We start from the raw sequence: 22,872 nt of genomic DNA, 5'->3' as shown, positions 1-22,872 counted from the left end.
GTGTGGGTAACTCTTGAAGACCTAAGGGGCCATTTCTGTTCTCAGCACCCTGGAAAATGTAGACTTGTGCCAGATCTTGTGATACAGCCATGAGGACTGAATGAATTAAGGTTCAAGTATGAAAAGTTATTCTACAATAATGTTTAGATTTTGTTATTTCACTGCTCAGGTGTTTTTACAAGTACTTTTCTTCTGATGTCCCACTAGAAAACAATAAAGAAGAAAACCAAAGCGAATGTAAACCCAAACCAAAAATCCACTCACTCAACAACAAAAAAATCACAATAAATACTCAGCATGAGTTAGGAGGTTTATATCACATTTTTCCTCTCATAAGAATTTGTGAGAGAAAAATTAATGATAAGCTGGCATGTTCCAATGATCTTTGTTACCTTATGATTTCTTTCTACTACAATATTGGTCTTAGTAAAATAATTTAACAGAGAATAAAGAAGAAATTTTATAAATATCACTAGATGTTAATTTTTGTGGAAGGAAAAAAAAAGCTATTTCAGGTTTATTGTAGTACCTGAAAATGAAAAACATACATGGAGAATCCATGCTGTTCACAGAAATCTATTGCAAGACAGAAAATGAGATTTATACAACTGATCAACATGGCTACAAGGTATGGTCCAATGCAGGAGCTGCTGCATTGCTGGAGTAGTGTCTAACAACATGCATGTGGAAGAGATGCTTTATATCAGGCCACTTACTCATTCCTCTCCATGTTGCTGAACCAGTGCCTTTTTTCTCTACATAAACTCAGTTCTGACTCCTCCTTAAGAAACTCTAGATCTACCTGTCCTTTCAGCACAGATTTCCCTTGAGGTCTCTTGTGGGCTTCCACCACAGAGCCCTGGAACATCCTTCCCTTTGAATCAGATTAAAGGAAACATAAACCAACTGAGTAACTTCACATTTAGCAACAAAAATGCATAAACCAAGAAAGAATTCCAAAATGTTTGTGATACTGGGATTTTTGCCCTGTATCATATAATTTGGCCTGGAAATGTGAAAAGTCCAAAGTAATAAAGTGTTACAGAATTGCCAACATAGGAGCCCTTTCTAGGCATTACCTAAGATCTAAGTTGTAGACTAAATCTAGGAACATTTGTGCTGACAGTATGCTGTAACTCTTGGTTCAAAATTGTTGATAGCATGCAGTCAGATACCCTTCCAGTTAAGAGACTACCATTTATTTTAATGATAGAGTTTCCAACAGCATTTATTCTTCATCACAATGGACTCAAATGACTTATCTTCTGGAGATAGAACAAAGGTCACAAAATCTCGTTTTTTCCATACATAACACAATTCTATTTCCCCTTATTGAAATTAATATGCTTAAACCCTTTATATATATATTGTTTAGAAAGTTATTGGTATCATAACAAATAGATGTTAATACTTAGAGTTGACACCATAAAAATTTTCTGTATTACAATATATATTATACTACTAATTTTCTATGTTCTATACTATTTTATTATTACTAAAATAAATTATTATAAAATACAATGCCTGCTTCCAAAGCTATTTCTATTGCCAATAGAACTACAAGGATTTTCTTATAAAAACAATGTTCTTAATTTATTTTTAGAGATAAAAGAGGTAATATCTTAATATTATTTTATTCTACAAACAAGTACACACAATAAGATTTGCATAAAGTAAAGTAATTGAGAACATTCTTCAACTACTCACTGAATCTGGGGAGAACAGATGCTGCTTACTCCCAGAGGTGTGCAGAAAAACGGGGAAGAATACATTATACACTCAAATATGACCCTCTTATTATTACAATTTATTATGTCAGACTGAAATAGCTTCTTTTCATTTTTATGAGAAAAAAACGTGCACAAACAGTAAAAATTATTAGAAATTAGAATTTCACTCTGATTTAATGTTTACATGACTTTGGATGTGGTGTTTTTGTGAGGGTTTTAGGTGTTGGGTGTTTTATTTGGTTGTTTTTTTCAGTTATTCAAACTATTTCTTATGCTAATAAAAGCAGCTACAGTAAATGATCTTTCTCACTAATTAGTTGAGAGGGTTCCATGTGAATTTAAGCCCCACAGGTAAATGGATGAATGAGACTTAACTGCATTTATCTTTAGATATCTACCCAGTGAGCCTTTTTAAAAGGTTGTACTTGTTTTCAGGCTTTCACATGTATGTATCAATATAATTTTAGAGTCTATGGATATCTTCAGACTGCGTATTTCTTATTCCAGGCACGCATGGCACTTGATCAACTGCCTACTTTCAAAAAAATAACAAAACTGCAGTGGAAAAGGTTTCAATCTTGCCTTGTCACAGAAAAGACAGGTATTAGAGGACAATGTTGTCGTTCTGATGAAATTTCATCATAAATGAAAGTCCACAGTACATAAATCTTCATAGTATGGAAAATCAGAGATCATTACTCTATTTATTCACATAGACATTAAATATGTTTTACACATAGTTCCTGTAATTACATTAATACAGAAGATGACCAAATCCTCACTATTACACCACAAGAATGGGTTGCTATGGCATAAATTAGCCACAGTTTCACAATAAACTTCCAACATTATGCCAAATGAATTTGATTATCCAATCAGCGGAGCAAGTAGATGCAAACAAGCTCAACACAAGACTAAGTGGTGTGAAATCAGTGATCCAGGTAATGGATATGTATTTTATGTGTGCCCAGTTGTTTACAGCCCATGGTAAGCAAGTCCATATGCATATTCCTGGCATCTCGTTATTTAAATTTCTAACTTATTTATTTTAAAGTCACTTCCCCCATTCAGAAATGTGTTCCCAGAAAATTCTTATTGAACTGCTCAAAACATCAAGGGTAGTTCTCAAAGAACAGCTTAAAACAAGGTAATAATTTTACCTGTGGTTTGAAATCCCACGGTCAGAAATCAGACAACGACAAAATAATGTATTATAATGAAACATCTCTCCCCTGGGAAAGTGTAAAATATTCTTGCTTTCAATATTCTACTCATAGTTCAAAAGCTTTAAGTCACAAGGTATCATTGTCATCTTGCTCCAGAAAAGAAAATTAGCAGCAGTTAAAACGTACAATGTTAGACCTTGATTCCATTCACACATCTGAAGAATTCTTCTGCCTAGTTATAACCTATAATGTTTGAACTTTATGTTCCAATATATATCTGAAAATCTCATTTAATGCTCTCCATAAAAATAATAGAAATAACCCTAGCAGAAGAACTCTACTCCTTTGTGAACTTAAGTGCAGTTGGCAACTATCAAAAAGCGTTTAAAATTGGGAAAAAACACAACTTAGAAATATCTTTATCAGTATATTTACCCACAACCTTGGCAATTCTATAGATATTCAGCTGATGGATCACTAAGCCTCTCTTCAGTTTAGTTCTAATTACCCTCTCTTCTGGCAATCGATTTCAAGGGATTACATTATAACAATAACATTAAAAAGAGCTCACTTGTGCCACATGTCTCTTATGATATGTGCAGCATATGCCATTCAGAAGGTAGAGCAATACATGACAGTAGGAAGCCATGACTTTGGTACTGAATTTACTGAAACTTTCCATACACTTCAGACTAAAAAGCATCTCCAGACTATTTAAACAACGCCCCCCAAAAAACACAAAAAACCCAATCAAAAACCCCAAACAAACAAACAAGAACATAAATCAAACAAACACTAGCAGAAAAATAAATTTTAAAGAAATCCTGATTTTTCTGATATTTAAAGTCATCAAAACTCCTTTTTTCACTGCACCCTTCCAGAATAGAAATGCTAACCTTGAAGTGAGGAATAAACTCCAAAATGAGAAACTAAAAACTAACCTGTAGCAAAGGAGAATTTAAAAAAAAAGCCTAATGCATTTGATTGTAGAAGGAAAGAAAGGTGGAGAGAACAACAATGCTAAAAGTTTACATGGCAGTTATTCCATAGTCTGAGTTATTTTTCTGCATAAACAAGATTTATGTAATTAAATTCTCTGCGTGAAAAAGAGATGTAACTTCCCCACGGATTACTGAACTCCAGACTGAATATTCATGAAATATAAGGGTTTTTTTTCTGAAGAGTAGTTCTACTTTTTACCACAGAATGACACAAATATAACACTGAGAAATATAGTCAAATGAGGTATTGGTAATATACATTTCTCCACAGTATGTAATATACCTATTTCTCCTACACCTTTTCTCAAAACCTTGTTCTGTAAGTGTAGTCCTGATGTGCCATGTTTCTTTGTGGCAAATTCAGACTACTGATATAATATATTTAAGGGCAAGAAAAAAGTTGATGTTGTAAAGACAGAAACTGAGGAAGAGGAAAACACATTTCAATTCGCTCACCCTCTGGTTCAGCATGGCAATCAGAATTTGACACTCAGCACAAGGCAGATTAGTAATATGGTTGAAAACCTTAATACTTAGTTGACTAAATATTACTCCCCTTAATGTTTGTAATTCTCATTATCATCTTACAACTTTGAGATTTCAGTATTTGATTAGTAATATAATTATTTTCTACTCCTGGAATTACTACATCTCTGCCAAAATAAATTAAGCTTAATCAGCTTTGGACTGCAACCTGACACAACAAAATCTGGAGTATAAAGCACCAAAAATATAGACATGTAATAGATCAGGTAGTGGGCAGTATTCAACATGATTTTTTTAAAAGGGTGTTTTTCTATCTATTGTTCCTTTGTATTTATATTGATATCTAGTAGTCACTGTTAAGTCAGAATTGAAAGAACTTGCTCTGGACTGCTTAAGTTTTGCCCTTTGGGGAAGCTATTAGTATATGACATCAGATTACATGAAGGATGGCAAGAGAAGAACTTAGGAATCTAAAAACATATGTAGTAACCTAAAACCTGCAGATGAAGAGGTTTAGTAGGATCAAGCAAACTTAATTTGTTTATTAATTTATTTCCTTAAATTCAGAAAAGTGTCAAAAACAGGAAAGAAGAAAATGTGTCACTTAGAGGAGACCAGTCCTGTACAAAAGCCAAAGTCAAAATGCCATAACTATGGTCCTAATTTGAGAGGCCTCATTCATGAAAGTGCTGTGGAGACTGTTGCAGACACCTTTTATGAAAAATCCTTTCCTTAGGATTTTTCCTCCTGAGAAGCTGAGAGGCCTCGGGAACGGAATGTAAACAATGGTTATCTGCTGCTGTGGAATGCAACAGGTGCATCTGTGATTGCCCCATCTCGGATGTTTGTGATTAATGGCCAATCACAGCCCAGCTGGCTTGGACAGAGAGCCCAAGCCACAAACCTTTGTTATCATTCTTTCCTATTCTATTCTTAGCTAGCCTTCTGATGAAACCTTTTCTGCTATTCTTTTAGTACAGTTTTAATGTAATATATATTATAAAATAATAAATCAAGCCTTCTGAAACATGGAGTCAGATCCTCGTCTCTTCCCTCATCCAAGAACCCCTGTGAACACCGTCACAGGAGACATGGGATGTATTGTCTGCTTTTCCACATGATTATTGTATGATATTTTTCTTTACTAGGATTTATTATTGTAGAAGGAAAGATGATTTATTTGCCTTGCAAGTTTGAAAACCTGTTTGCAGGCACCTGGAAAGGATCGTGACAAACTTTTCACAATTTACACAACCATCAAAAAGATTCTGGTCCAAGGAAGAAATCTGGGTTAAAGGATGCTCATTTCAAAAGCACAGTATGTGAATGACAATAGAGTACAGAAGGCCGGCTTTCAACTCAATGTCTCCTCTCCTTTAACAAAAAATATCTTGACATAACTTGTAGCCTGATAGAACCTAATTTCAAAGATGCACCACACTTCTGGGGTATGCAGGGTGCTCACTTCACATGAACCTCCCCCTCTGCTTTCTCCCTCTCTCATGTCCCTTCTAAAGGTTACATATTTATTGTAAAATTGGTCTACTGCAGAAGGACTACCTGGGAAGCAGTAGGCCTAGATTTAAGCCCTCCTCTATCAAAACATTTTCACATCCAAATCTATGTTTTGTTTTTACAAAGAAAAGTCTGAAAAGTATGCAAAACACATAGTTTGATTTTTCATGCAATAGCTGTGCCACTGGTAATTTCCAGGAAATGGAGAAAATGATGCAACTAATTCAAAAGCTCACCCCAGAGCTATACAAAAATATTGACACAGACATGTCCATTATGCACCAGAGAACAAAGTATATTAGAGACTGAACTTGGAGAAAAGTTCCTGAATTCCAGTACCTGCTTATGCATTTTATTAATTAATTACTTGGTATGAAGAAAGTAAAAAACTTTTATATTGCACATGTAACACCATAATCAGACAATGCTCCCATACTTCTTCCCTAATTTCTAGAGGTCACTGAGAATAAAAAATTATATGTCTTGGATACTTGGTAAATTTTCATAGTAGTCCATTATTCAAAGTTTTCACGTGACTTAACACAACATGTATACCTTTTCTTCCAAGAAAGCTTGCTTTTGAGTATGAGTTTCACAGCTGCCTCTCAACACTAGTGGAAATTGCAGTCTTCAAGACAGGAATACTGTACTCTCCTCAGGAGTCATACTTACTTACATGTCAACAAATTTTGATGGGGGAAGTCTCAATAAGAACTATACCATGATATCTTCTAACAGCTCAGAGAGGAAAATGATTCCTGCTTGCAGAAACACCCATAAACATTTCTTTTATGAGCTTAGGAAGATTTGGATACATCAACAGAAGTTCTGATGCATCACTCCTCCCCTGCTTCCTAAAATTTCTATATGAAAGAAGTTCCTCAGAATTCTCTGTCAGAAATATTTCCTGCTATAATTGTACCAGTGTAATTTGTGTTATTAGTGAAATAGCTGACAGTGTTTTCAATAATCACCTGGTAAGCTGTGTTATATATAATTGCGAAAGAATTCAAACAGAGCCGACACAAAAGATAACATACTTCTTTAGAAAATATGAGGATGAACCAACCTCAGATAATCAAACTCTAAGGCAAATTTAATACAATCTATAATTATTTTAGAAAATAGTTTTATTTATTAAGGCTTCACCTACAAAATGTGGTTTATATATTACTTATATCCAGAAGCATAATAAAATACCATCTCTATCCTGAGAGGTTCCAAACTCTGCTATTTAGGATAATAAAAGACCATACATTAAACAAACTATTATTTTGATGATCAGGAAAGTGTATTTTGCAGTGTAATTAATAATCTGTAAAAAGGATTTTGTTTTAAACCCTGTGATTAGCGCCTCTTTAGAAATACCTTTTTCCTCCACAGTTCCCTACATTCTGTTAATTGTATCTATCTGAATCGCTCTCTGCAATTTTCCTGCTTATCAGAAAAGATGCGTAATGCATTGTGATTAGCCCATTGGATGGATAGTTACAATTTGAATTTTATGAAAGAGATTCACGCTGTTCTAAACAGTTCTTCCTTTATTATATTTTCAGAGTATTCTAATAACAAGAGACACTGTATTTATTCTTGTCAGTGAATAAATGCATCACATTGCTAAGTGAAATGTGATAGAGTGGGTAGCCTTAAGCAGAGGTATTTAAACCAGCCAAAACTGGATCAAAAATACACAAGCAAAGGCCTAACAAAAGTCTGCAAGATGGATAGGTTCATACAGGTTGCCGAAGATCACCCAGAGTGCAAAGACACTTTCTATTCAGCCTTGTATGTAGAACTTTACCATTAAATGTACATAAGAAGCTTTCTTTCATTTTCTGAAAAAAATAATATTCCCTTGCTTCTTTCAATCAACAGAGATAAACAAAGTGTTTTTTACCCATATTACTTATCTATTTTTTTAACTACATAAGTATTAAATGCATTAATTTTATTTTCACCCCAAATTTCCAAAATGTTTTGTTCTTCCTATGCAGCTTTCTCTTCAAACTTAAAAAAGGAGTGGCACAGCAGAGAAGTTTCAGGAAAACTCACCTGGAGAGAATATATACTACATTTGCACTGAGCAAAAAATAAGATGTGCTGCATGGCATTTCCAAAAAATTATTTAATTATTATATAGTCATTGTATATTTCATCCCAAAACCATATTAAAGTATATAATACCAATATTTTATGACAGGACTGGTAGCCACTTGTGAATTGCACTGATTTCACCCTTTTCCTTCAGATATTTAATTTTTGCTGTAAGTTTATGGAACGCTGTGAAGAAATAATGACTATTATGGGGGGGAGGGGTGAATTAGTTATCACATACTCCAGAAGTGAGATATGTTTGCCTTCAGCCACCTTGCAGTATGCCAGAGTACAATGAGCATGACACCTGTGAAAATGTTTCATACTACATAACAATCCAAGGAATGTCTACAAAACCAACAAATTGAAAAAATACTTCCAAGTTAGTCAGCATTGAAAACTGCAAATTAATAATTAAGGCCAGGAAATAAGAGGACAAGCAATTTAGTGGGTGAGATGCAAAGGTATACTCTGAATCAGCTGAAGAAGACCTGTTAGAATCCGCAAGGTGACTTCTGCTCAGAGAGTGCCATTGCCCAAAAATACAGTGTTTATACCTACCATCCATCCAAAGTTCACCCTGTTAGGAGCAATGCAGACCTTCTGCCAGGGGTGGCTACAATATTTGCTGTACAAGACACTTCCTGGGAAAAGAGGGGAGTTTGCATATGATTCTATGGAAAATTGGGACATGGTTAGGGAGTGCACCCATTCAAAGGAGTTCATGAGTTCTCTAATATAAACCATGCCCCGGCTTTTGGAATCACCCTGTCTGGAAAAAGTAGTAGTTCTTGTTTCTGATTTGAGTTGATATGAAGCTTTGAGCACAACTATCAGCTTTAAAGGTAACCTAAAAAAAATGACTGGAAACAAAAAGATAAATAAGTAGCATCCTTGAAAAAGTATTCCTGGCCCTTTGCAATATAAAATTTGAGCAGTTACAAAAGCTTCCATTGGCAGATTTCCATTTATCATCTGAGCAGTGGATTAATTTTAACTAATTCTGAATTGCTCCGATATTGCAAGGTCTGTATTTTTTTTTCTTTTTTTCCTCAATTTACTAGATTTTGATATACCTGTGCAACAGGGCAAAACCAAAATGCAAATGCTCACTGATACTCATAGCCCAAGCATCAGAATTAGGTAAGAATTAGAAATGCTTTGTGGTCAGGAATGAGCTGTTTTGTTTGTTTTGCATTTAAGTTGAATACAAGAGTTTTCATTATTATTTTAATAATTTGAAGTAAAAGTAAATGGAAAATCCTCCCACAGGAACATTCTGAAAACTCTTAAGAAACTGGGTTCATGCAGAGTCAGGAATATGGGGTCATCAAGAAAAGTTTAGATGTTTGACATCTGCTTCTATGCTGTAGCAGCCATGAGTTTTTATTGGCAATTTTCTTGTTTGTTTTATAACTTAAAGATGAAAGATAGAAACATTGACAGGAGTTAAACTGAATAAGGTCCATATTTTGTGGGTTTTTTTCCCCCAGACTTTTTATCCTTTTTTTTTTTTAATTGTTATCAGGCTACTCACATTGCCAAAACCCATTTTCCTTGTCAACCTGAAAGTTATCTTCCCAAAAGGAACCAGAGGGAAAAATGCCATTGTAAAGATTTTCATTTCCAAGTTGAGGAGCAAGTAAAATGCCAGTGGCTAAAGTGCAGATGACACTTTGCTGCAAACAATGAATTTGTTTTCCAATTTATTTCTCAAATTTTCCTCCAGAGATTCTCACCTGAATTTCCTTACTCCTCTCTAGCTCAGGAATAAATGTAATGTCAGGAAATCTATTTCATAAATCTTAATCCCAGTATATATATATATATATTTTTTTTTTTTTTTTTTGAAGGTTCCTTTTCAATCGCATTGCTAGGGCAAAAAAGTAAACATGCTGCTGGATTGCTGTGTGAATAGCTCGATGTCCTCTTACAACAATTAAGAATTAAAGCTACAGAATTATTACAAGGTGATATTTATAAGTTTTGGTCCCTAAATTTCACTACCAGAACAGTACTCTTTGGCGTGGGAGGTGTATGATTTTGACACAAGGTAAGTTGAACACTGAAAAAAAGGTGAAATGTTTGATTATTTTTTTTCCAACTGGGGATGAAACAATACTGGAAAAACAGAATATTACTGTTCATCTACAATTTTTTGGGATCCTGTGAGCAGCTGTGTTGCTTTGGGTACTTTGTGCATTGCAAAATCCTGGAATTAAGTGTCTCCTTGGTTTTGAGCATTGATGCAGTAAAAGGTAATGCTCAGTTCTCTCAATTTCAATGAGTTTAAGATAAAAAATATAGAGGAGTTTCAGAAAAAACAGTATGAAGAGTGGAAGACTCTGGAATAATCTTGCTATAGAAGTCATATAACTTTGGAGCATTATAAACATAACAAAGTTTGCTTATTATATAATAGTGGGAATCCAGCTGGTGGAAATTTGATCAAAAGTGAGGCTCTGTGATTTAGAAATAATTTCCTGGCACACTGTGATAACAGAGTAAGAGGCACCTGTCACACCTGACAACACATTTCTGTTTTTTTTATCTGAAGCATCTCTATAAACACACACTTCTAAAACATTTATAGTTTTCTTAATACACCAGATACATGGTTTTGGTTTTCTGTTGCATCAAAAATGCAGAAGAGGACATCCTGAAGACAAATACACATCATCCAGACTAAATCCATTTAGCAAAATGATGATGGGCAGTGATTGGAGTACATGCTATTTATTCAATCATAGCAATAACTCTCTGGAAGGAGAAAAATAGGAATAAAAATTGGATATGCTGCGATATATTTGATATATAAGGGCAAAATAGAAAAAAAAGTTTACCACAGATTTTAAATCTCCTGATGTTGGAAAACACTACTTCTTCACTGCCTTTGTAGTGAAAAGCAAACCACATGGGAAATCCTTGCTATGTAAATAATTTGGAAATCACTCTAAACATGCAGTAGCATAGGTGACCTTTCAAAACATGAGTTTATTCACCAACATATGAAATAAGATCACTGATTAAGTGAAAATAAGCTACCTGAATAATATTTAAGTTGCATGTGTGGATTTATATACAAAAAGTGCCCATACACATATATTCCAGGTTCAGTTCTGTGTAAATTAATTTTGTCTATGTAAAAAAGCCCACAGTATGATGCCAACATTTTAGGAATAAATAGTTATTTGTGGAGGGAGACAATGTAAGAGCATAGTGCAGAAGGCAATCTCACCCCCGAGGAGTTGCAGGTGTACTAATCACCAAAGATGAGGAACAGGCCTGCCCTTAATAGGCCACAGCTGGGTCCAATAAGAAGACGAGTGCTACAAAAGAGTGGATTAGGTAGTTGAGAAGAGAGTTGGAGTTTGTTGGCTGTGCTGTGAAGAAGGAGTCAGTGCTGTGAGGAGCTGCCCATGAGAAGGTATGGGACTTTTGCAATAAGGTGACAGCAGTTATTGTGGCAGTCATGGAAAGAAGCAAAGGGAGAGGAGTAGAAAGAGTGAGGGCAGATAAAAAGGGAAAATATTTCATTGTCTTAGCAAGTCTTGAATTATCTCTCAAAAAAAAAAATCAGCAGCATCACTACAATTTTCAAGGAATGAACTTTCTTCTAGAAAGAGAGAAGCTCAGCCACACAAAAGCAGTAATTTCCAGTTTTTACGCACTTGGAAAAGAATTGTCAGAATGAGCAAAACAAAATAACTTATGGGGAAGGCAGTTTCAGGACAAAGAATGTACAGAGATAGCAAAGAAAGATTAAAAAGTGAAACTAAGAAGGAAGCACTAAGACAAAACCCAATGACAATGATTCAGTATTTTTTCTGTAAACTTTCCTTGCTTGAGTTACTACACTTCAGATGACTGAAGCCACTGTTTTCAAATCCGTGTAAAAACTACATGATCTCATAAACAAAAAGGCATAAACCTGATGCTATAAATTCAAATTCACTAATAAATAAATTCCATCAGATGGAATAAAACACTCAAGTCACAGAATATCTATAAATGAGGATAAACAATTGTCTTCCTCCACAGGAAATATTTAAAAATATTTTCTTGAAACATATGAATGCAAAATTAAACAGTTTGATAGATGAAATAATCAGAACATTAAGGTGATTTAGTCTTTAAGAATTAGAAGGTCTCATATTCCCTCTAGAGAGAACATAGTTAAAGTCATGGCTGAAGATCTGTTCTTGAATGACAAACGAATGTGTCCGTACAGGCAGAGTTGTCCATTGCCCTCTTCTGCTGATTCTATCATGATCATGAAGTAAGTGGCCAAAGAATAACCTTTGTTAATTTACTAGCTAGGGCACCCACTCCTTCCTAAATTTAGCTGTTAATTACATCCTATTATGAAGAGTAGGATTTTATATCACCACTTTTATGTTACTGCAACAAAAAATTAAGTTAGACCTTTGATCTCTTATGTGAACCTGAAATCAGTGATAGAAACACTGAAGTACACTTTACAACAGGGCAGGAAAATCAGATTAGTTCTGATGAAAACTGATAATCAGTTGTCATTTTGTTCCCTTCAAATAATAAGGCTCAATCATTTAATATATAAAAGCTATATAGTTTGGGATAATTTGGGGATAGCCACACATGGAAGAATTCAGAGCTGATTCAAGTGGCATTGGTCATGGGCTACAGGTCAAACATAGGTTTAAAGAATTGTAAATGTAGCTAGGTTTGATTTAATTGAAAAGAAGCAGGATCAAGACAGTAAACTGTTATCAGCAACTCTGATAAAGTCATGGAGGAGCTTGACTTTGTCAACTTAAATACTTAGCCTCTGCTCAACAAAAAAAATATGTGCCAAGAGGATAGTGAACATTAGTTTATTGCCTGAAACAGCAGCAGTTTTAATTGACTGATTGACAAATGAACAGAAAAAAAATAGTAAATGAAAACACTGCAAGAATGGGCAGTTTTGTAATTGGGAATTGTAAAGGTCACTGAACATGGCTTATTGCTATCTGTTTGAATGGAATAATTGCTTTGTGGAAATCCTGATGTGGAGCCTGGATATGGGCAATATTGACTTTCATAAAATAAGGATGCCTTTTACTAATACTTTGAGTATGAGTGGACATAGCAAATATGGAGTCATGCTGCTTCTGTAAAAGTGTCAAAACCTTTATACACCATTACTAATGTGCACTTTTGATTCAGCCTGAGATTATGCAAAATATTTCTGGGGATATTGCTAATCTGGGTAACAAGAAATTAAAAAGAAAAAATAGGAGATTAGGAATTAATCTATTTAATTTAAAAATTACCTTTTTACAAATAAAATAGGCATTTATTGGTACTGCCTGACCAATTTATATGCAATCTAATATGGAGTCACTACCTAAATCAGGGAACAAGGGAAGGGCTACAGATGTTTATCTGGACTTTTGTAAACTCTTTGACACAGTCCTCCATATCATCCTTCACTCTAAATTGAAGAAAGATGGATTCAAATGGTGGACTGTTATGTGAATCAGGAACTGGTGGGACAGTCACACACAGAGAGTGTAGTGGTAAACAGCGGAGAGTCCCAGTGGGTGGCAGTAACAAGTGATGTCCCTCCAGGGTCCACACTGGGATATCAATCTTTATTAATGACATAGGCAAAGGGATTGAGAGCACCCTCACCAAATTTGCATATTGGAGAGCACCAAACTGAGTTGGTGCTGTTGACACACCTGAAGAATGGGATGCCATCCAGAGGAACCCGGACAAAGACAAGAAGGGAGCCAATGGGAACTTCATGCAGTCTAACAAGACCAAGCAGAAGGTCCTGTACCTGAGTCGGGGCAACCCTCATTACCAGGACAGGCTGAAGGACGGACAGATGGACAGCAGCCCTGCTGAGAAGGACTTGGGGGTGCAGGTGGATGAGAGGCTGGACATGACCCAGCCATGGCACTCCCAGCCCAGAGAGCCAAAGGTGTCCTGGGCTGCACCCAAAGCAGCGTGGGCAGCAGGGAGGGAGGGGAACCTGCCCCTGTGGGACCCCACCTGCAGGGCTGCATCAGCTCTGGGCTCCCAGCACAGGAAGGACATGGAGCTGTTGGAGTGGATCCAGAGGAGGACATCAAGATGATTAGAGGGATGGAGCACCTCTACTACCAGGAGAGGCTGAGAGAATAAGGATTGTTCAGTCTGGAAAAGAGAAGGCATTGATGTGACCTAACTCGAGCCTTCCAGAACCTGAAGGGACCCTATAGGAATATGGAGAGAAACAATTTATAAGAGCATAGCAAGGATAAGGGGGAATGGTTTCAAACTGAAAGAGAAAGTTTAGATAAGATATTAGAAGAAATTCTTTACTGTGAGGCACTGGAATTGGTTGCCTAGAGGAGTTGTGTATGTCTCATCTGTGGCAGTGTTCAAGTCCATGTTGGATGAGGCTTTAAACAACCTGGAATATTGGAAAGTGTCCCTGGCCATGGTAGAGAGGTTGCAACTGGATCATCTTTAAGGACCCTTTCCAACCCAAACTGCTCTATGATTATATGATTTATTATATAAAAATGAAAAAAAAAAATAGGTGACTTGCATAAACTCATAACCCAAAATCCCCCTTTCAGTGCTTCTGATATTAGCAATCTACTATAAATATCCAAAACACCACTGTTTAGGTCATTATTGCCCCAAACCTGACATCAATATATGAAATTCTTTTCATTGGGATGGCATTCAAGTTCTTCAATCTCCTTCTTAAGTAGAGATATGATTCTCCACTATATTTTGGTGTGAGTGTATATACAGACATATATGTAAGCATAAAAAAACCTCTTCAGGAGTTAGGAAAAACCCCTTCTTTTTGAGGTTAACCTTCAGCTAAAGATGTAACTTTTTTCAGATCTTTCTTTTTTTCCTGATATTTACAACATTTGTTTCAATCCATAGCCTAAGAGCAGATGATAGATTACATAGCAGATGGTAGATATTCTTTATGCTTACACATTTCTCAAGAAATAAATCTATCCTTTTCCCCCAAACAACATATTTTTGATAATTAATATGTGATGTAGTAGTTTAAATTTAACCTAGATTTTATTTGTTTGAAAACTTTCAATGAAGCTTCTTTCCACTGATTCAAATTTTATTATTCTGTTCTGACTCTGTCATCTTATATGACAGTGAAATCACCACATCCTATTGGAGTAGTTTGAAAAATGATTCAATATGCAATTTAAAATGCTGACTATTCATTGCAAATTGAGAAACCATGTCAGAGAAAACTACTGTTTGAATAAGAACAGTGTATGAAAACCAAATAAAGTCTTTTCAGTCACAATTTTGGTATTCTGTCCCTTTATCTTTTGTAACTTTAACAGAAGCTAAACTAAGCTTTCACAACAGAAAGTTGCTATGAATTATCTTTAGCTTCCCTTTTGAGGGATAATTATTTTATATCACTTGTGTGTCAAGTATGGAAGATTTCAAATCAATCCAGAAATTGGCTGTTCCTCCTAATGAAGTAACATTTGCAGGGTTCATTACCCTGTTGCGCATTTCTGCTAAACCATACTGAAGGCTTAAAAGAACAGGCCAACAAGTAATTTGTTTTTGTACTATGTGAAATGCTTTCTGTCATTTTAATACATTGCAATGTATTCCTTTTTCTCTGCTGTCCTACAGCTACTTTTGACTTCACAGGAGCAGAAGAGAAATAAGCTTTCTGGAAATAAGTGAAAAAAATTGAGAATCATTTCACCAAACACTTCACGGAGTAGATATTTACATTGGCCCTGGTGCTCCAAATTCTTTTAGTGTTATTGGGGAAGATGGCACAAAAATCGCTTTTAATGGAGTGCCTATTTTTTCCACTTTAGATTTAAAGGGAGTTCAGGTGTCCAGTACTCTGTTCAGCACACAGATAAACAATGCCATGGAGGTCAATGCCATATTTCAGGCCGGTCCAGATACTTAGGGTAACTCGTGTTTTTGTGCTGTCACAATTTCATAATTTGTGCTGTGATCCAATAAAGCAGCTCCACGTACGGGGACCTGGAGTGGGATATGCAGTTCAAGAATATCAGCTCTCAATGCAGATTCACTGTGTGCACGTGAGCTCTTTTGTAGGCACCATTTGTTATAGTCAGAGGTGATCTATGGCATCATATGATTCCCACAGAGGAAGCTAGTGCCTTTTGAGGTACCCCGAGATATTCTAAGGTTTCTGAGAGGTCTGCAAAGGGCTGCAAGCTAGGATAAATTCTTCTTTTATGTTCCTCTGGATAGGCAGGTAAAGGCCAGCTCCTCAGAGAAAGCTCAGGATATCTCAGGTATCCTTGGGTGCCCAACTGATTTGTACTTAGGAAAAGCAATGCATCTTTCCAGAGAATCTGCTCAGTCTGTTTTAGACACCTGGTGTCTTCTCACCTGAATAATTTCCTAAGCTTAATTGAATGAGGCTTTATAATTTTGTCTAAACACAACTCTATATTGACATTTGAAATTATCTAGTATTTTTTGTCCAAGGGTACACATAATATTATAATTCACAACCACCCTCTAAAAAGGCTCAACGTAAAGATTTTATTTTTGTGAGATATTCAAACTTTTTTTCTGAATTGTGAAGGTGAAAGTCATTGTAAGAGTCCCTTACTAATTCTATGCTGTTAATTTAATCTATTTTATTATTTTTTCTCTAATACTAATTTTACTATTGAAGAGTCATATTAAACTTTTATGTTTATTTTTAAGTCATACTCTTATTTGTCTAGAAAATAATTGATGCATATGCTTGTCAATAGCCTACTTTTCAATCCCTGTAATATTCCCTTTCCTCTCTCCTTCAGTCTCTCAGAGGTCCTTTTACTTTTCACATTTTGCCAACATTCTTCCCTGCTGTGAAATATTGCAGAATTTGGACTGTTTTAATGAGCTACCTACCATATTAAACAGCTGTAACTGTTTAATACCTCACTATACTGTGGGGATATTACTTAAATTTAAGTATGTGAAAGTATAACAGTGACCTCAAATAGCTATTTCTATTTTTATTTCTTAACTTCAAATTTTATGGGTCTTTGATGTATTTTCAGCCGAGTACTGTTTCACTCAATTGAACATACTCCTTAGACACTGAGTTTACTCCCATCACCCTCCTTTTACACTTAATTAACTTGATTAAATATTTATACTGCTGTCACAGCCTATGTCCCTATCAAGATTGAGGTCCTGTTCTGTTAACTGCTAGGTACAGTACAAACACAGAAGTCCATCATATTAGTTACTTATGAAAAATAGTGTTAGCTTTCTATGAAGAATTACTTGCTATAGGAAATATTATTCATTTTTTTATTAGAAAATAACCTTCCTTAATATAAAGTACTATATTTGAAGGAAACATTATATAGTTTTTTTACACTTAAGGATTAAGATGGCTGTCTGATTATAGCAGCAGTAATATCTTGCCTAAATTATAATTATGAATATTATCATTGTGTTCAATCAACATGACCATCGGTACTTACTGCAAGGTATGCATAAATGAGGAATACAAATAGCTTTATAGCAAGTGGCAATTCATATGCATTGTTAGTGGCAAAATAGACCATAAAGCAGACGTTTGCATTCACAGGAAGAGTAAATGTGGAGCTCATACATTAGTTTCTAAAGGAGCTCATACATTATGTATCTCACATCTCTCAGAAGCAAAGTAGCAAAAAAATAAGTTATCTAAGAACACACACAAGAGAAAATTCTAATCCTTATGCATATTCCACTACATATACTAAGCCCGTATTATTTATGACTAAGTTACTGAGATGGCAAACCAAATGAAAAAGTTCATAGCAGGGACTGGTAGGGCAGGATAATAGTGTAAGCATGGCAAAATTCCCAGTTCTACCAAATTAACAGAAACAGCAATAATCTTGATACAATCCAAATTTAAGGTTGCACAGTTTTTATTTAGACTCGCAAGAAAATGAGAGAGTACCTGACAGTTATTTAAGTAGAAATTATAGATCCTATTATATTGCAGAAAATAAATATGCTACTGTGTTCAGATAACTCAATTCTCAGTTTATATGAGATGCCAAAGAATTATGACTACTCTGACCATCACCTTGTAAGAATCACATGCTCATAAAACCACTTGGTATCGCAAAATTTGGTCACAAGTCTCCTCAGATATTTGTACTCTGAGTTGCCTCAGATTCAGGAACCCATTGCCATTTGCAAATGTGTTTGTAAATTCTGCTTATACACCTAGGTGCACTCAATCCATAAGGTATACTCTTCCTATTTAAAAACAACACCAGTGCACATCCTAAGCCCATCTGAGACCGAATGGGTTTAGCAACTGTAATGGAACATGCTTAAGCCTTAAACATGACTAATATCTTGAGCAGAATTAACAGACTGGGATCCTGTAAAGGTTAGGTGAGTGTGACCAATTAACAATCACCAATAGATGGATGAGATTACATGTGATTACTGAGATTACAGGATATGTCTCTACTACAAGGTTACTAAGGATAGGATAATAATTATTTCAATGATCTCCTCAAATGGAAAAAGAGTAATAAATAGGGCTAGAGAATAGAATTTAAAAGGGAAGGATAAGTTTTTGTGTATGTGAATATACCATCAAACAGTATGAAACCAGTGTAAAACAGCAGCACGCATTATTTTTGGCATCAGTCACAAATTAGTAGTTTTCAGCATTTACCTCTGTTTAGTAAGTAAATAGCTACTATATCTGTTGGAAAATAGCATGAGGACCAGAGCTATTAAGACTTCCAAGCTGAGATACATTTAAAAAAAGCATGTATCCCCAGTGTAGTGACAAGGTTAAATAAATATGTGCTCCCTTAGCTATTCTGAGATCTGGATAAAACTAAATACCTCATTCAAGATGATAAGTAAACAGATTACTTTTGAACTTGTCTGTATTTAATGAATTCCCTGTTTAAGTAAGGTAAAACAAAACACAATTAATATAAATCAATCTTCAAGTGAAGAGCTTAAATATCATGTTACTTTTGGGAGAAACAAAAAGCATTGCTAGCTACAAAATTCTGCTTTGCAATTATTTCTTGATGTCCTGATTTTTATGTTTTTTAAAAGTAAAATAGTCACCATATAAAACTGAACTAAAACTGTAACAATAGTCAATTTGTAAAATATTCAGAAGGGCTTCAAAGCATAAGAGACAAAACGTCTTCCACTGCAGTGTTGTACAGATTTGAAAGACCACCCTTCATCTTCAGATATTAGGAAAATTTTTTTTCTGTTTATATTGCTGGAGCTTGTCACTTGGAAAAGGGAGAATTCCCCATTCAGCCTCCTATCTGAAGATGCATATGTCTGGCATACCAGGGGAAGACTTTAATTTCTGAATGGGTTAGAAATGCTTTTTACAGACAGGGATGTCTATCAGGATGATACGGCACCTGTTTTCTTTCTCGACTGCTAGGCCTTCAGTCTATCTGCTCTTTGCGCTAGATAGAAAGAGAAATTTGCAGCTGAAGGACATCTTTGGCATTTGCTTGAGATTTTCTGATAGCCTTGCTCCTCTAGTATCCAACTTTACTAACCCAAACTGACAGATCAGTCAGGTCAGGTCAGTGTGTCACATCGCTCTGGCCTGCAGTGAGCTGAGGCCATGCAGCAGCTCTGTGTAACCTGCCTGCCACCCTCCTCACTGAGGTGGGATACCTTGCTGGGCCTGAATAGGAGGCTCAGCAGTTCCTGCCCTTTGGGTAGACACCATCTACCTAATTTATCCAAGGTGTTTCCATTCACTTTCCCACAGACTCCTCCCAAAATAACCAGATGAATTATGGTCCAGGTAGGTGGGGATCTGTCTGTCCAGGGGCATCCAGAAGGGTAGTTGTAAACAGTTCCTTTTTTAAATGGCGTTCTGCCACTAGTGGAGACCACCAGTACAGGGCCCAGTGCTGTTCCATATCTTAAGAAATCATTTGGAATGGGATTTAATGGATCCTGATGAAGTTTACTAATGTCCACTGTGCAGGGCAGTGGACACTCGGAAAGAGAGAGTCACTCAGCACTAAGACATGAATAGTCTGGAAGAGCAGGCTAACAAGACCCTTGTGAAGCTCAACAAGGAGAAATGTAAGGTCCTCCACCTGAAAAACATAATCCAGGAATAGAGCATAGGCCACCAGGAATAGAGCATCCACCCACCTGGGAAACAGCTCCATGGAAGGGGAGCTGGGAGTGCTGGTGGACAAGCTCAGTGGGAGTGAGCAGTGCTACTGCAGCACAGAAAGCCAGCAAGGTGCTGGGCTGCATCACCAGCAGAGATCATCAAATCCCCATCATGTCAGATGATCCCACTCCATTCAGGGCTTGTCGGGTGACATCTGCAATAATGTGTTCAGGTTTTGCTATTCAAAATAATTGTGGTCATGCCAGAAGGGATCCAGAGAAAGGCCACAAAGATGATCTGGGAAGCCTGCCATGGGAGGAAAGGCTGAGAGAACAGCATTAGCTCAGCCTTGAGAAAAGAAGGCTGATCACTATGTTCCAGTATTTAAAGGGTATCTGCAAAAAAGATGGAGACTCCCTTTTTAGAAGGAATCACATAGGAAAGATGATGCAAAATGGGTACAAGTTACTCCTGAGGAGATTATGATTTTTCACAATGAGGACAATCAGATATTGAAATAATGTCCCCAGGAAAGCAGTGGATTTCTCAACATTGGACACTTTTAACCTGGAGAGAGTGCTGGGCCATCTTGTCTAGACCATGCTTTTTTCTAGAAAGTGAACCACATGGTCCTTGAAGTACCTTCCAACCTGTTATTCAATGAGTCCATGATTCTATTAACAATTATTTGGATAGTCCCAGTACAAAAGAAGCAGGAATGGTAGGGGGGTGCACAATACCAGATAAATATATATATATGTAGTATGTACCTATATGTAAATATATGAATATGTATGGCATATATGGTATATATGCTCTCTTTTATCCAAAGATATTAAAGGTGAAACAACAAATGGAGTGGCTACTGTTGCCAGACTATAAAATTTTATTGCTAAATTTTACTTAATTTTCTGAATTACAAATAAATAATCTAAATAGTTTCCTCAAATATTCTGAAGTACTTTCTGGTCTAAGTTATATATCAATAATGCATTGCAGTTTAATTTTCAATATTTGTGCACAACTCAGAGCAGAGTGCTCCCAGATTTCAGCTTTTCTTTCATTGTAATTCTACTCTAGCTGATTTTAGAACTCTGTGCACATTAAAATTTTGGGTTTATATTAAAGACGTTTTTAGATTCACTGCAGTAAATTGACACTTCTTAATTCCTAATGTGATTTTCAATTTGCAGAGAGTCCCTCTGGAACGAGGAGAGGGGATAGAGCAAATCATCTAATTTTAGAAGTTTCTCCATCAAAAGTAGAGAAAAAAGAATAAGAGACACTCTATGTATAATAAAAACATTATAATATGATTTGCAAATTATATAATACCCAAGAAACTGACATGGTTAAATAAAAAGATTTTTATTTCACATTATTTCCTCTTTATCTAAGGTGGTATCTGTTGTCTATGTATTTTGTTGGCCATTCAACAGTAGTAGTGAATTTTCACCATTGATTTGATTCAGCTAACTCCAGTTCTAAGAAGACACCACAATAGTATCTAAACTGAGAATATCTTTCCATTGTGCAGTGATGTTTACTGTTCTTGCTTCTGTCTCAGAAAATGGCAGTACATCTCATTATCCAAGTACATTAATTATATTTATTTCAGAATCAGCATATTTCTTGTCCTGACTACACAAAATATTTATGACCAAAAAAAAAGTATGGATTGATATATATGTAGCTGTCAAATGTAAACCCTTCAAGCCATTCAAATTCGGTGACAACCCTAATATCTCTTTTTCTCTAATGCCTTATCAGCCCATACTCAGATAAAGATCTGCAGCATTCAAGAAAGAGTCTACAATTATCTTTTTTATAAGCATCACCTGCTCCAGACAGGCAAAAAACACTTTCCTTCTGCCCAGGAAAGTGGTACAATCACCATCCCTGGAAGAGGTCAAAAGGTGTGCAGATTTGGTACTTGAGGATGTGGGTTTGTGGTGAGAACAGTGATTCTGGGTTAATGGTTGGACTTGCTGATCTTAGACATCTTTTACAACCTTAACTATGCTTTGCTTCTGTGAGTCTATGATTTGTAACTATGACTCACAATCACTTAGCAAAAGAGAACAAATACCTTAATTTTTTTGCTGAACCTTTTACTGTCCTGGCAGACCATGGAAACTTACATTCCTAAAAAATTCAACTGCAGATTTTATCAGACACAACTGAGTAACAAGATCCAATTTTACCTTGTTTAGACTGCTGTGATGAAAAGAATGGAGAATTTACTCGTGAGACTTCACTGAAAGAACTATATAACAGAATATGATTTCTTTTTAAGACACATAATTGTTCTGTACAAAAATTATCCTACTTCATGTTTGCATACAAGATCAGATTAGACATGCCTCAGTATTTATACATTCACCAGTGTTAACGGAATTCATTCCTGTTAGGATCAGCAAAGTCAAGCGAAACAAACAGATTCTGTGGACTGAGTCCCCAAGGAACTCTCTCCAGCCAGCATGAGAAACTTAACAGCAATTATCAAAGATGTTGTCAAGGAAATATGAACTGGGCCTTCTGGAGTGATCATGAGATGCATTTGGACATGATAGATAAATAAATGACTATGCACTTTTTACATCACGGTTTTATGCATTTTAAAATAATATTCAAAGTATTAGTATTTTACATTTATGGAGATAATTGGGCAGAAGATGTCAATTGTGCTACATTGCTACAGTACTACTTGGAAAAATTTGCATTAAAATTTCATATCCACT

The 22,872-nt window shown here is 35.7% G+C and overlaps 1 protein-coding gene across 1 annotated transcript in view; it reads right to left on the bottom strand.

Moving 5' to 3' along the window:
- Positions 1-22,872, bottom strand: part of MGAT4C (MGAT4 family member C) — a 326,605-nt gene that overhangs the window by 82,045 nt on the left and 221,688 nt on the right.

Source organism: Melospiza melodia, chromosome 4, assembly GCF_035770615.1.
Source record: "Melospiza melodia melodia isolate bMelMel2 chromosome 4, bMelMel2.pri, whole genome shotgun sequence".
In the NCBI taxonomy this organism is placed as follows: Eukaryota; Metazoa; Chordata; class Aves; order Passeriformes; family Passerellidae; genus Melospiza; species Melospiza melodia.
The sequence above is the reverse complement of the archived record's forward strand: the minus strand, read 5'-3'. Positions and strand labels throughout refer to the sequence as shown.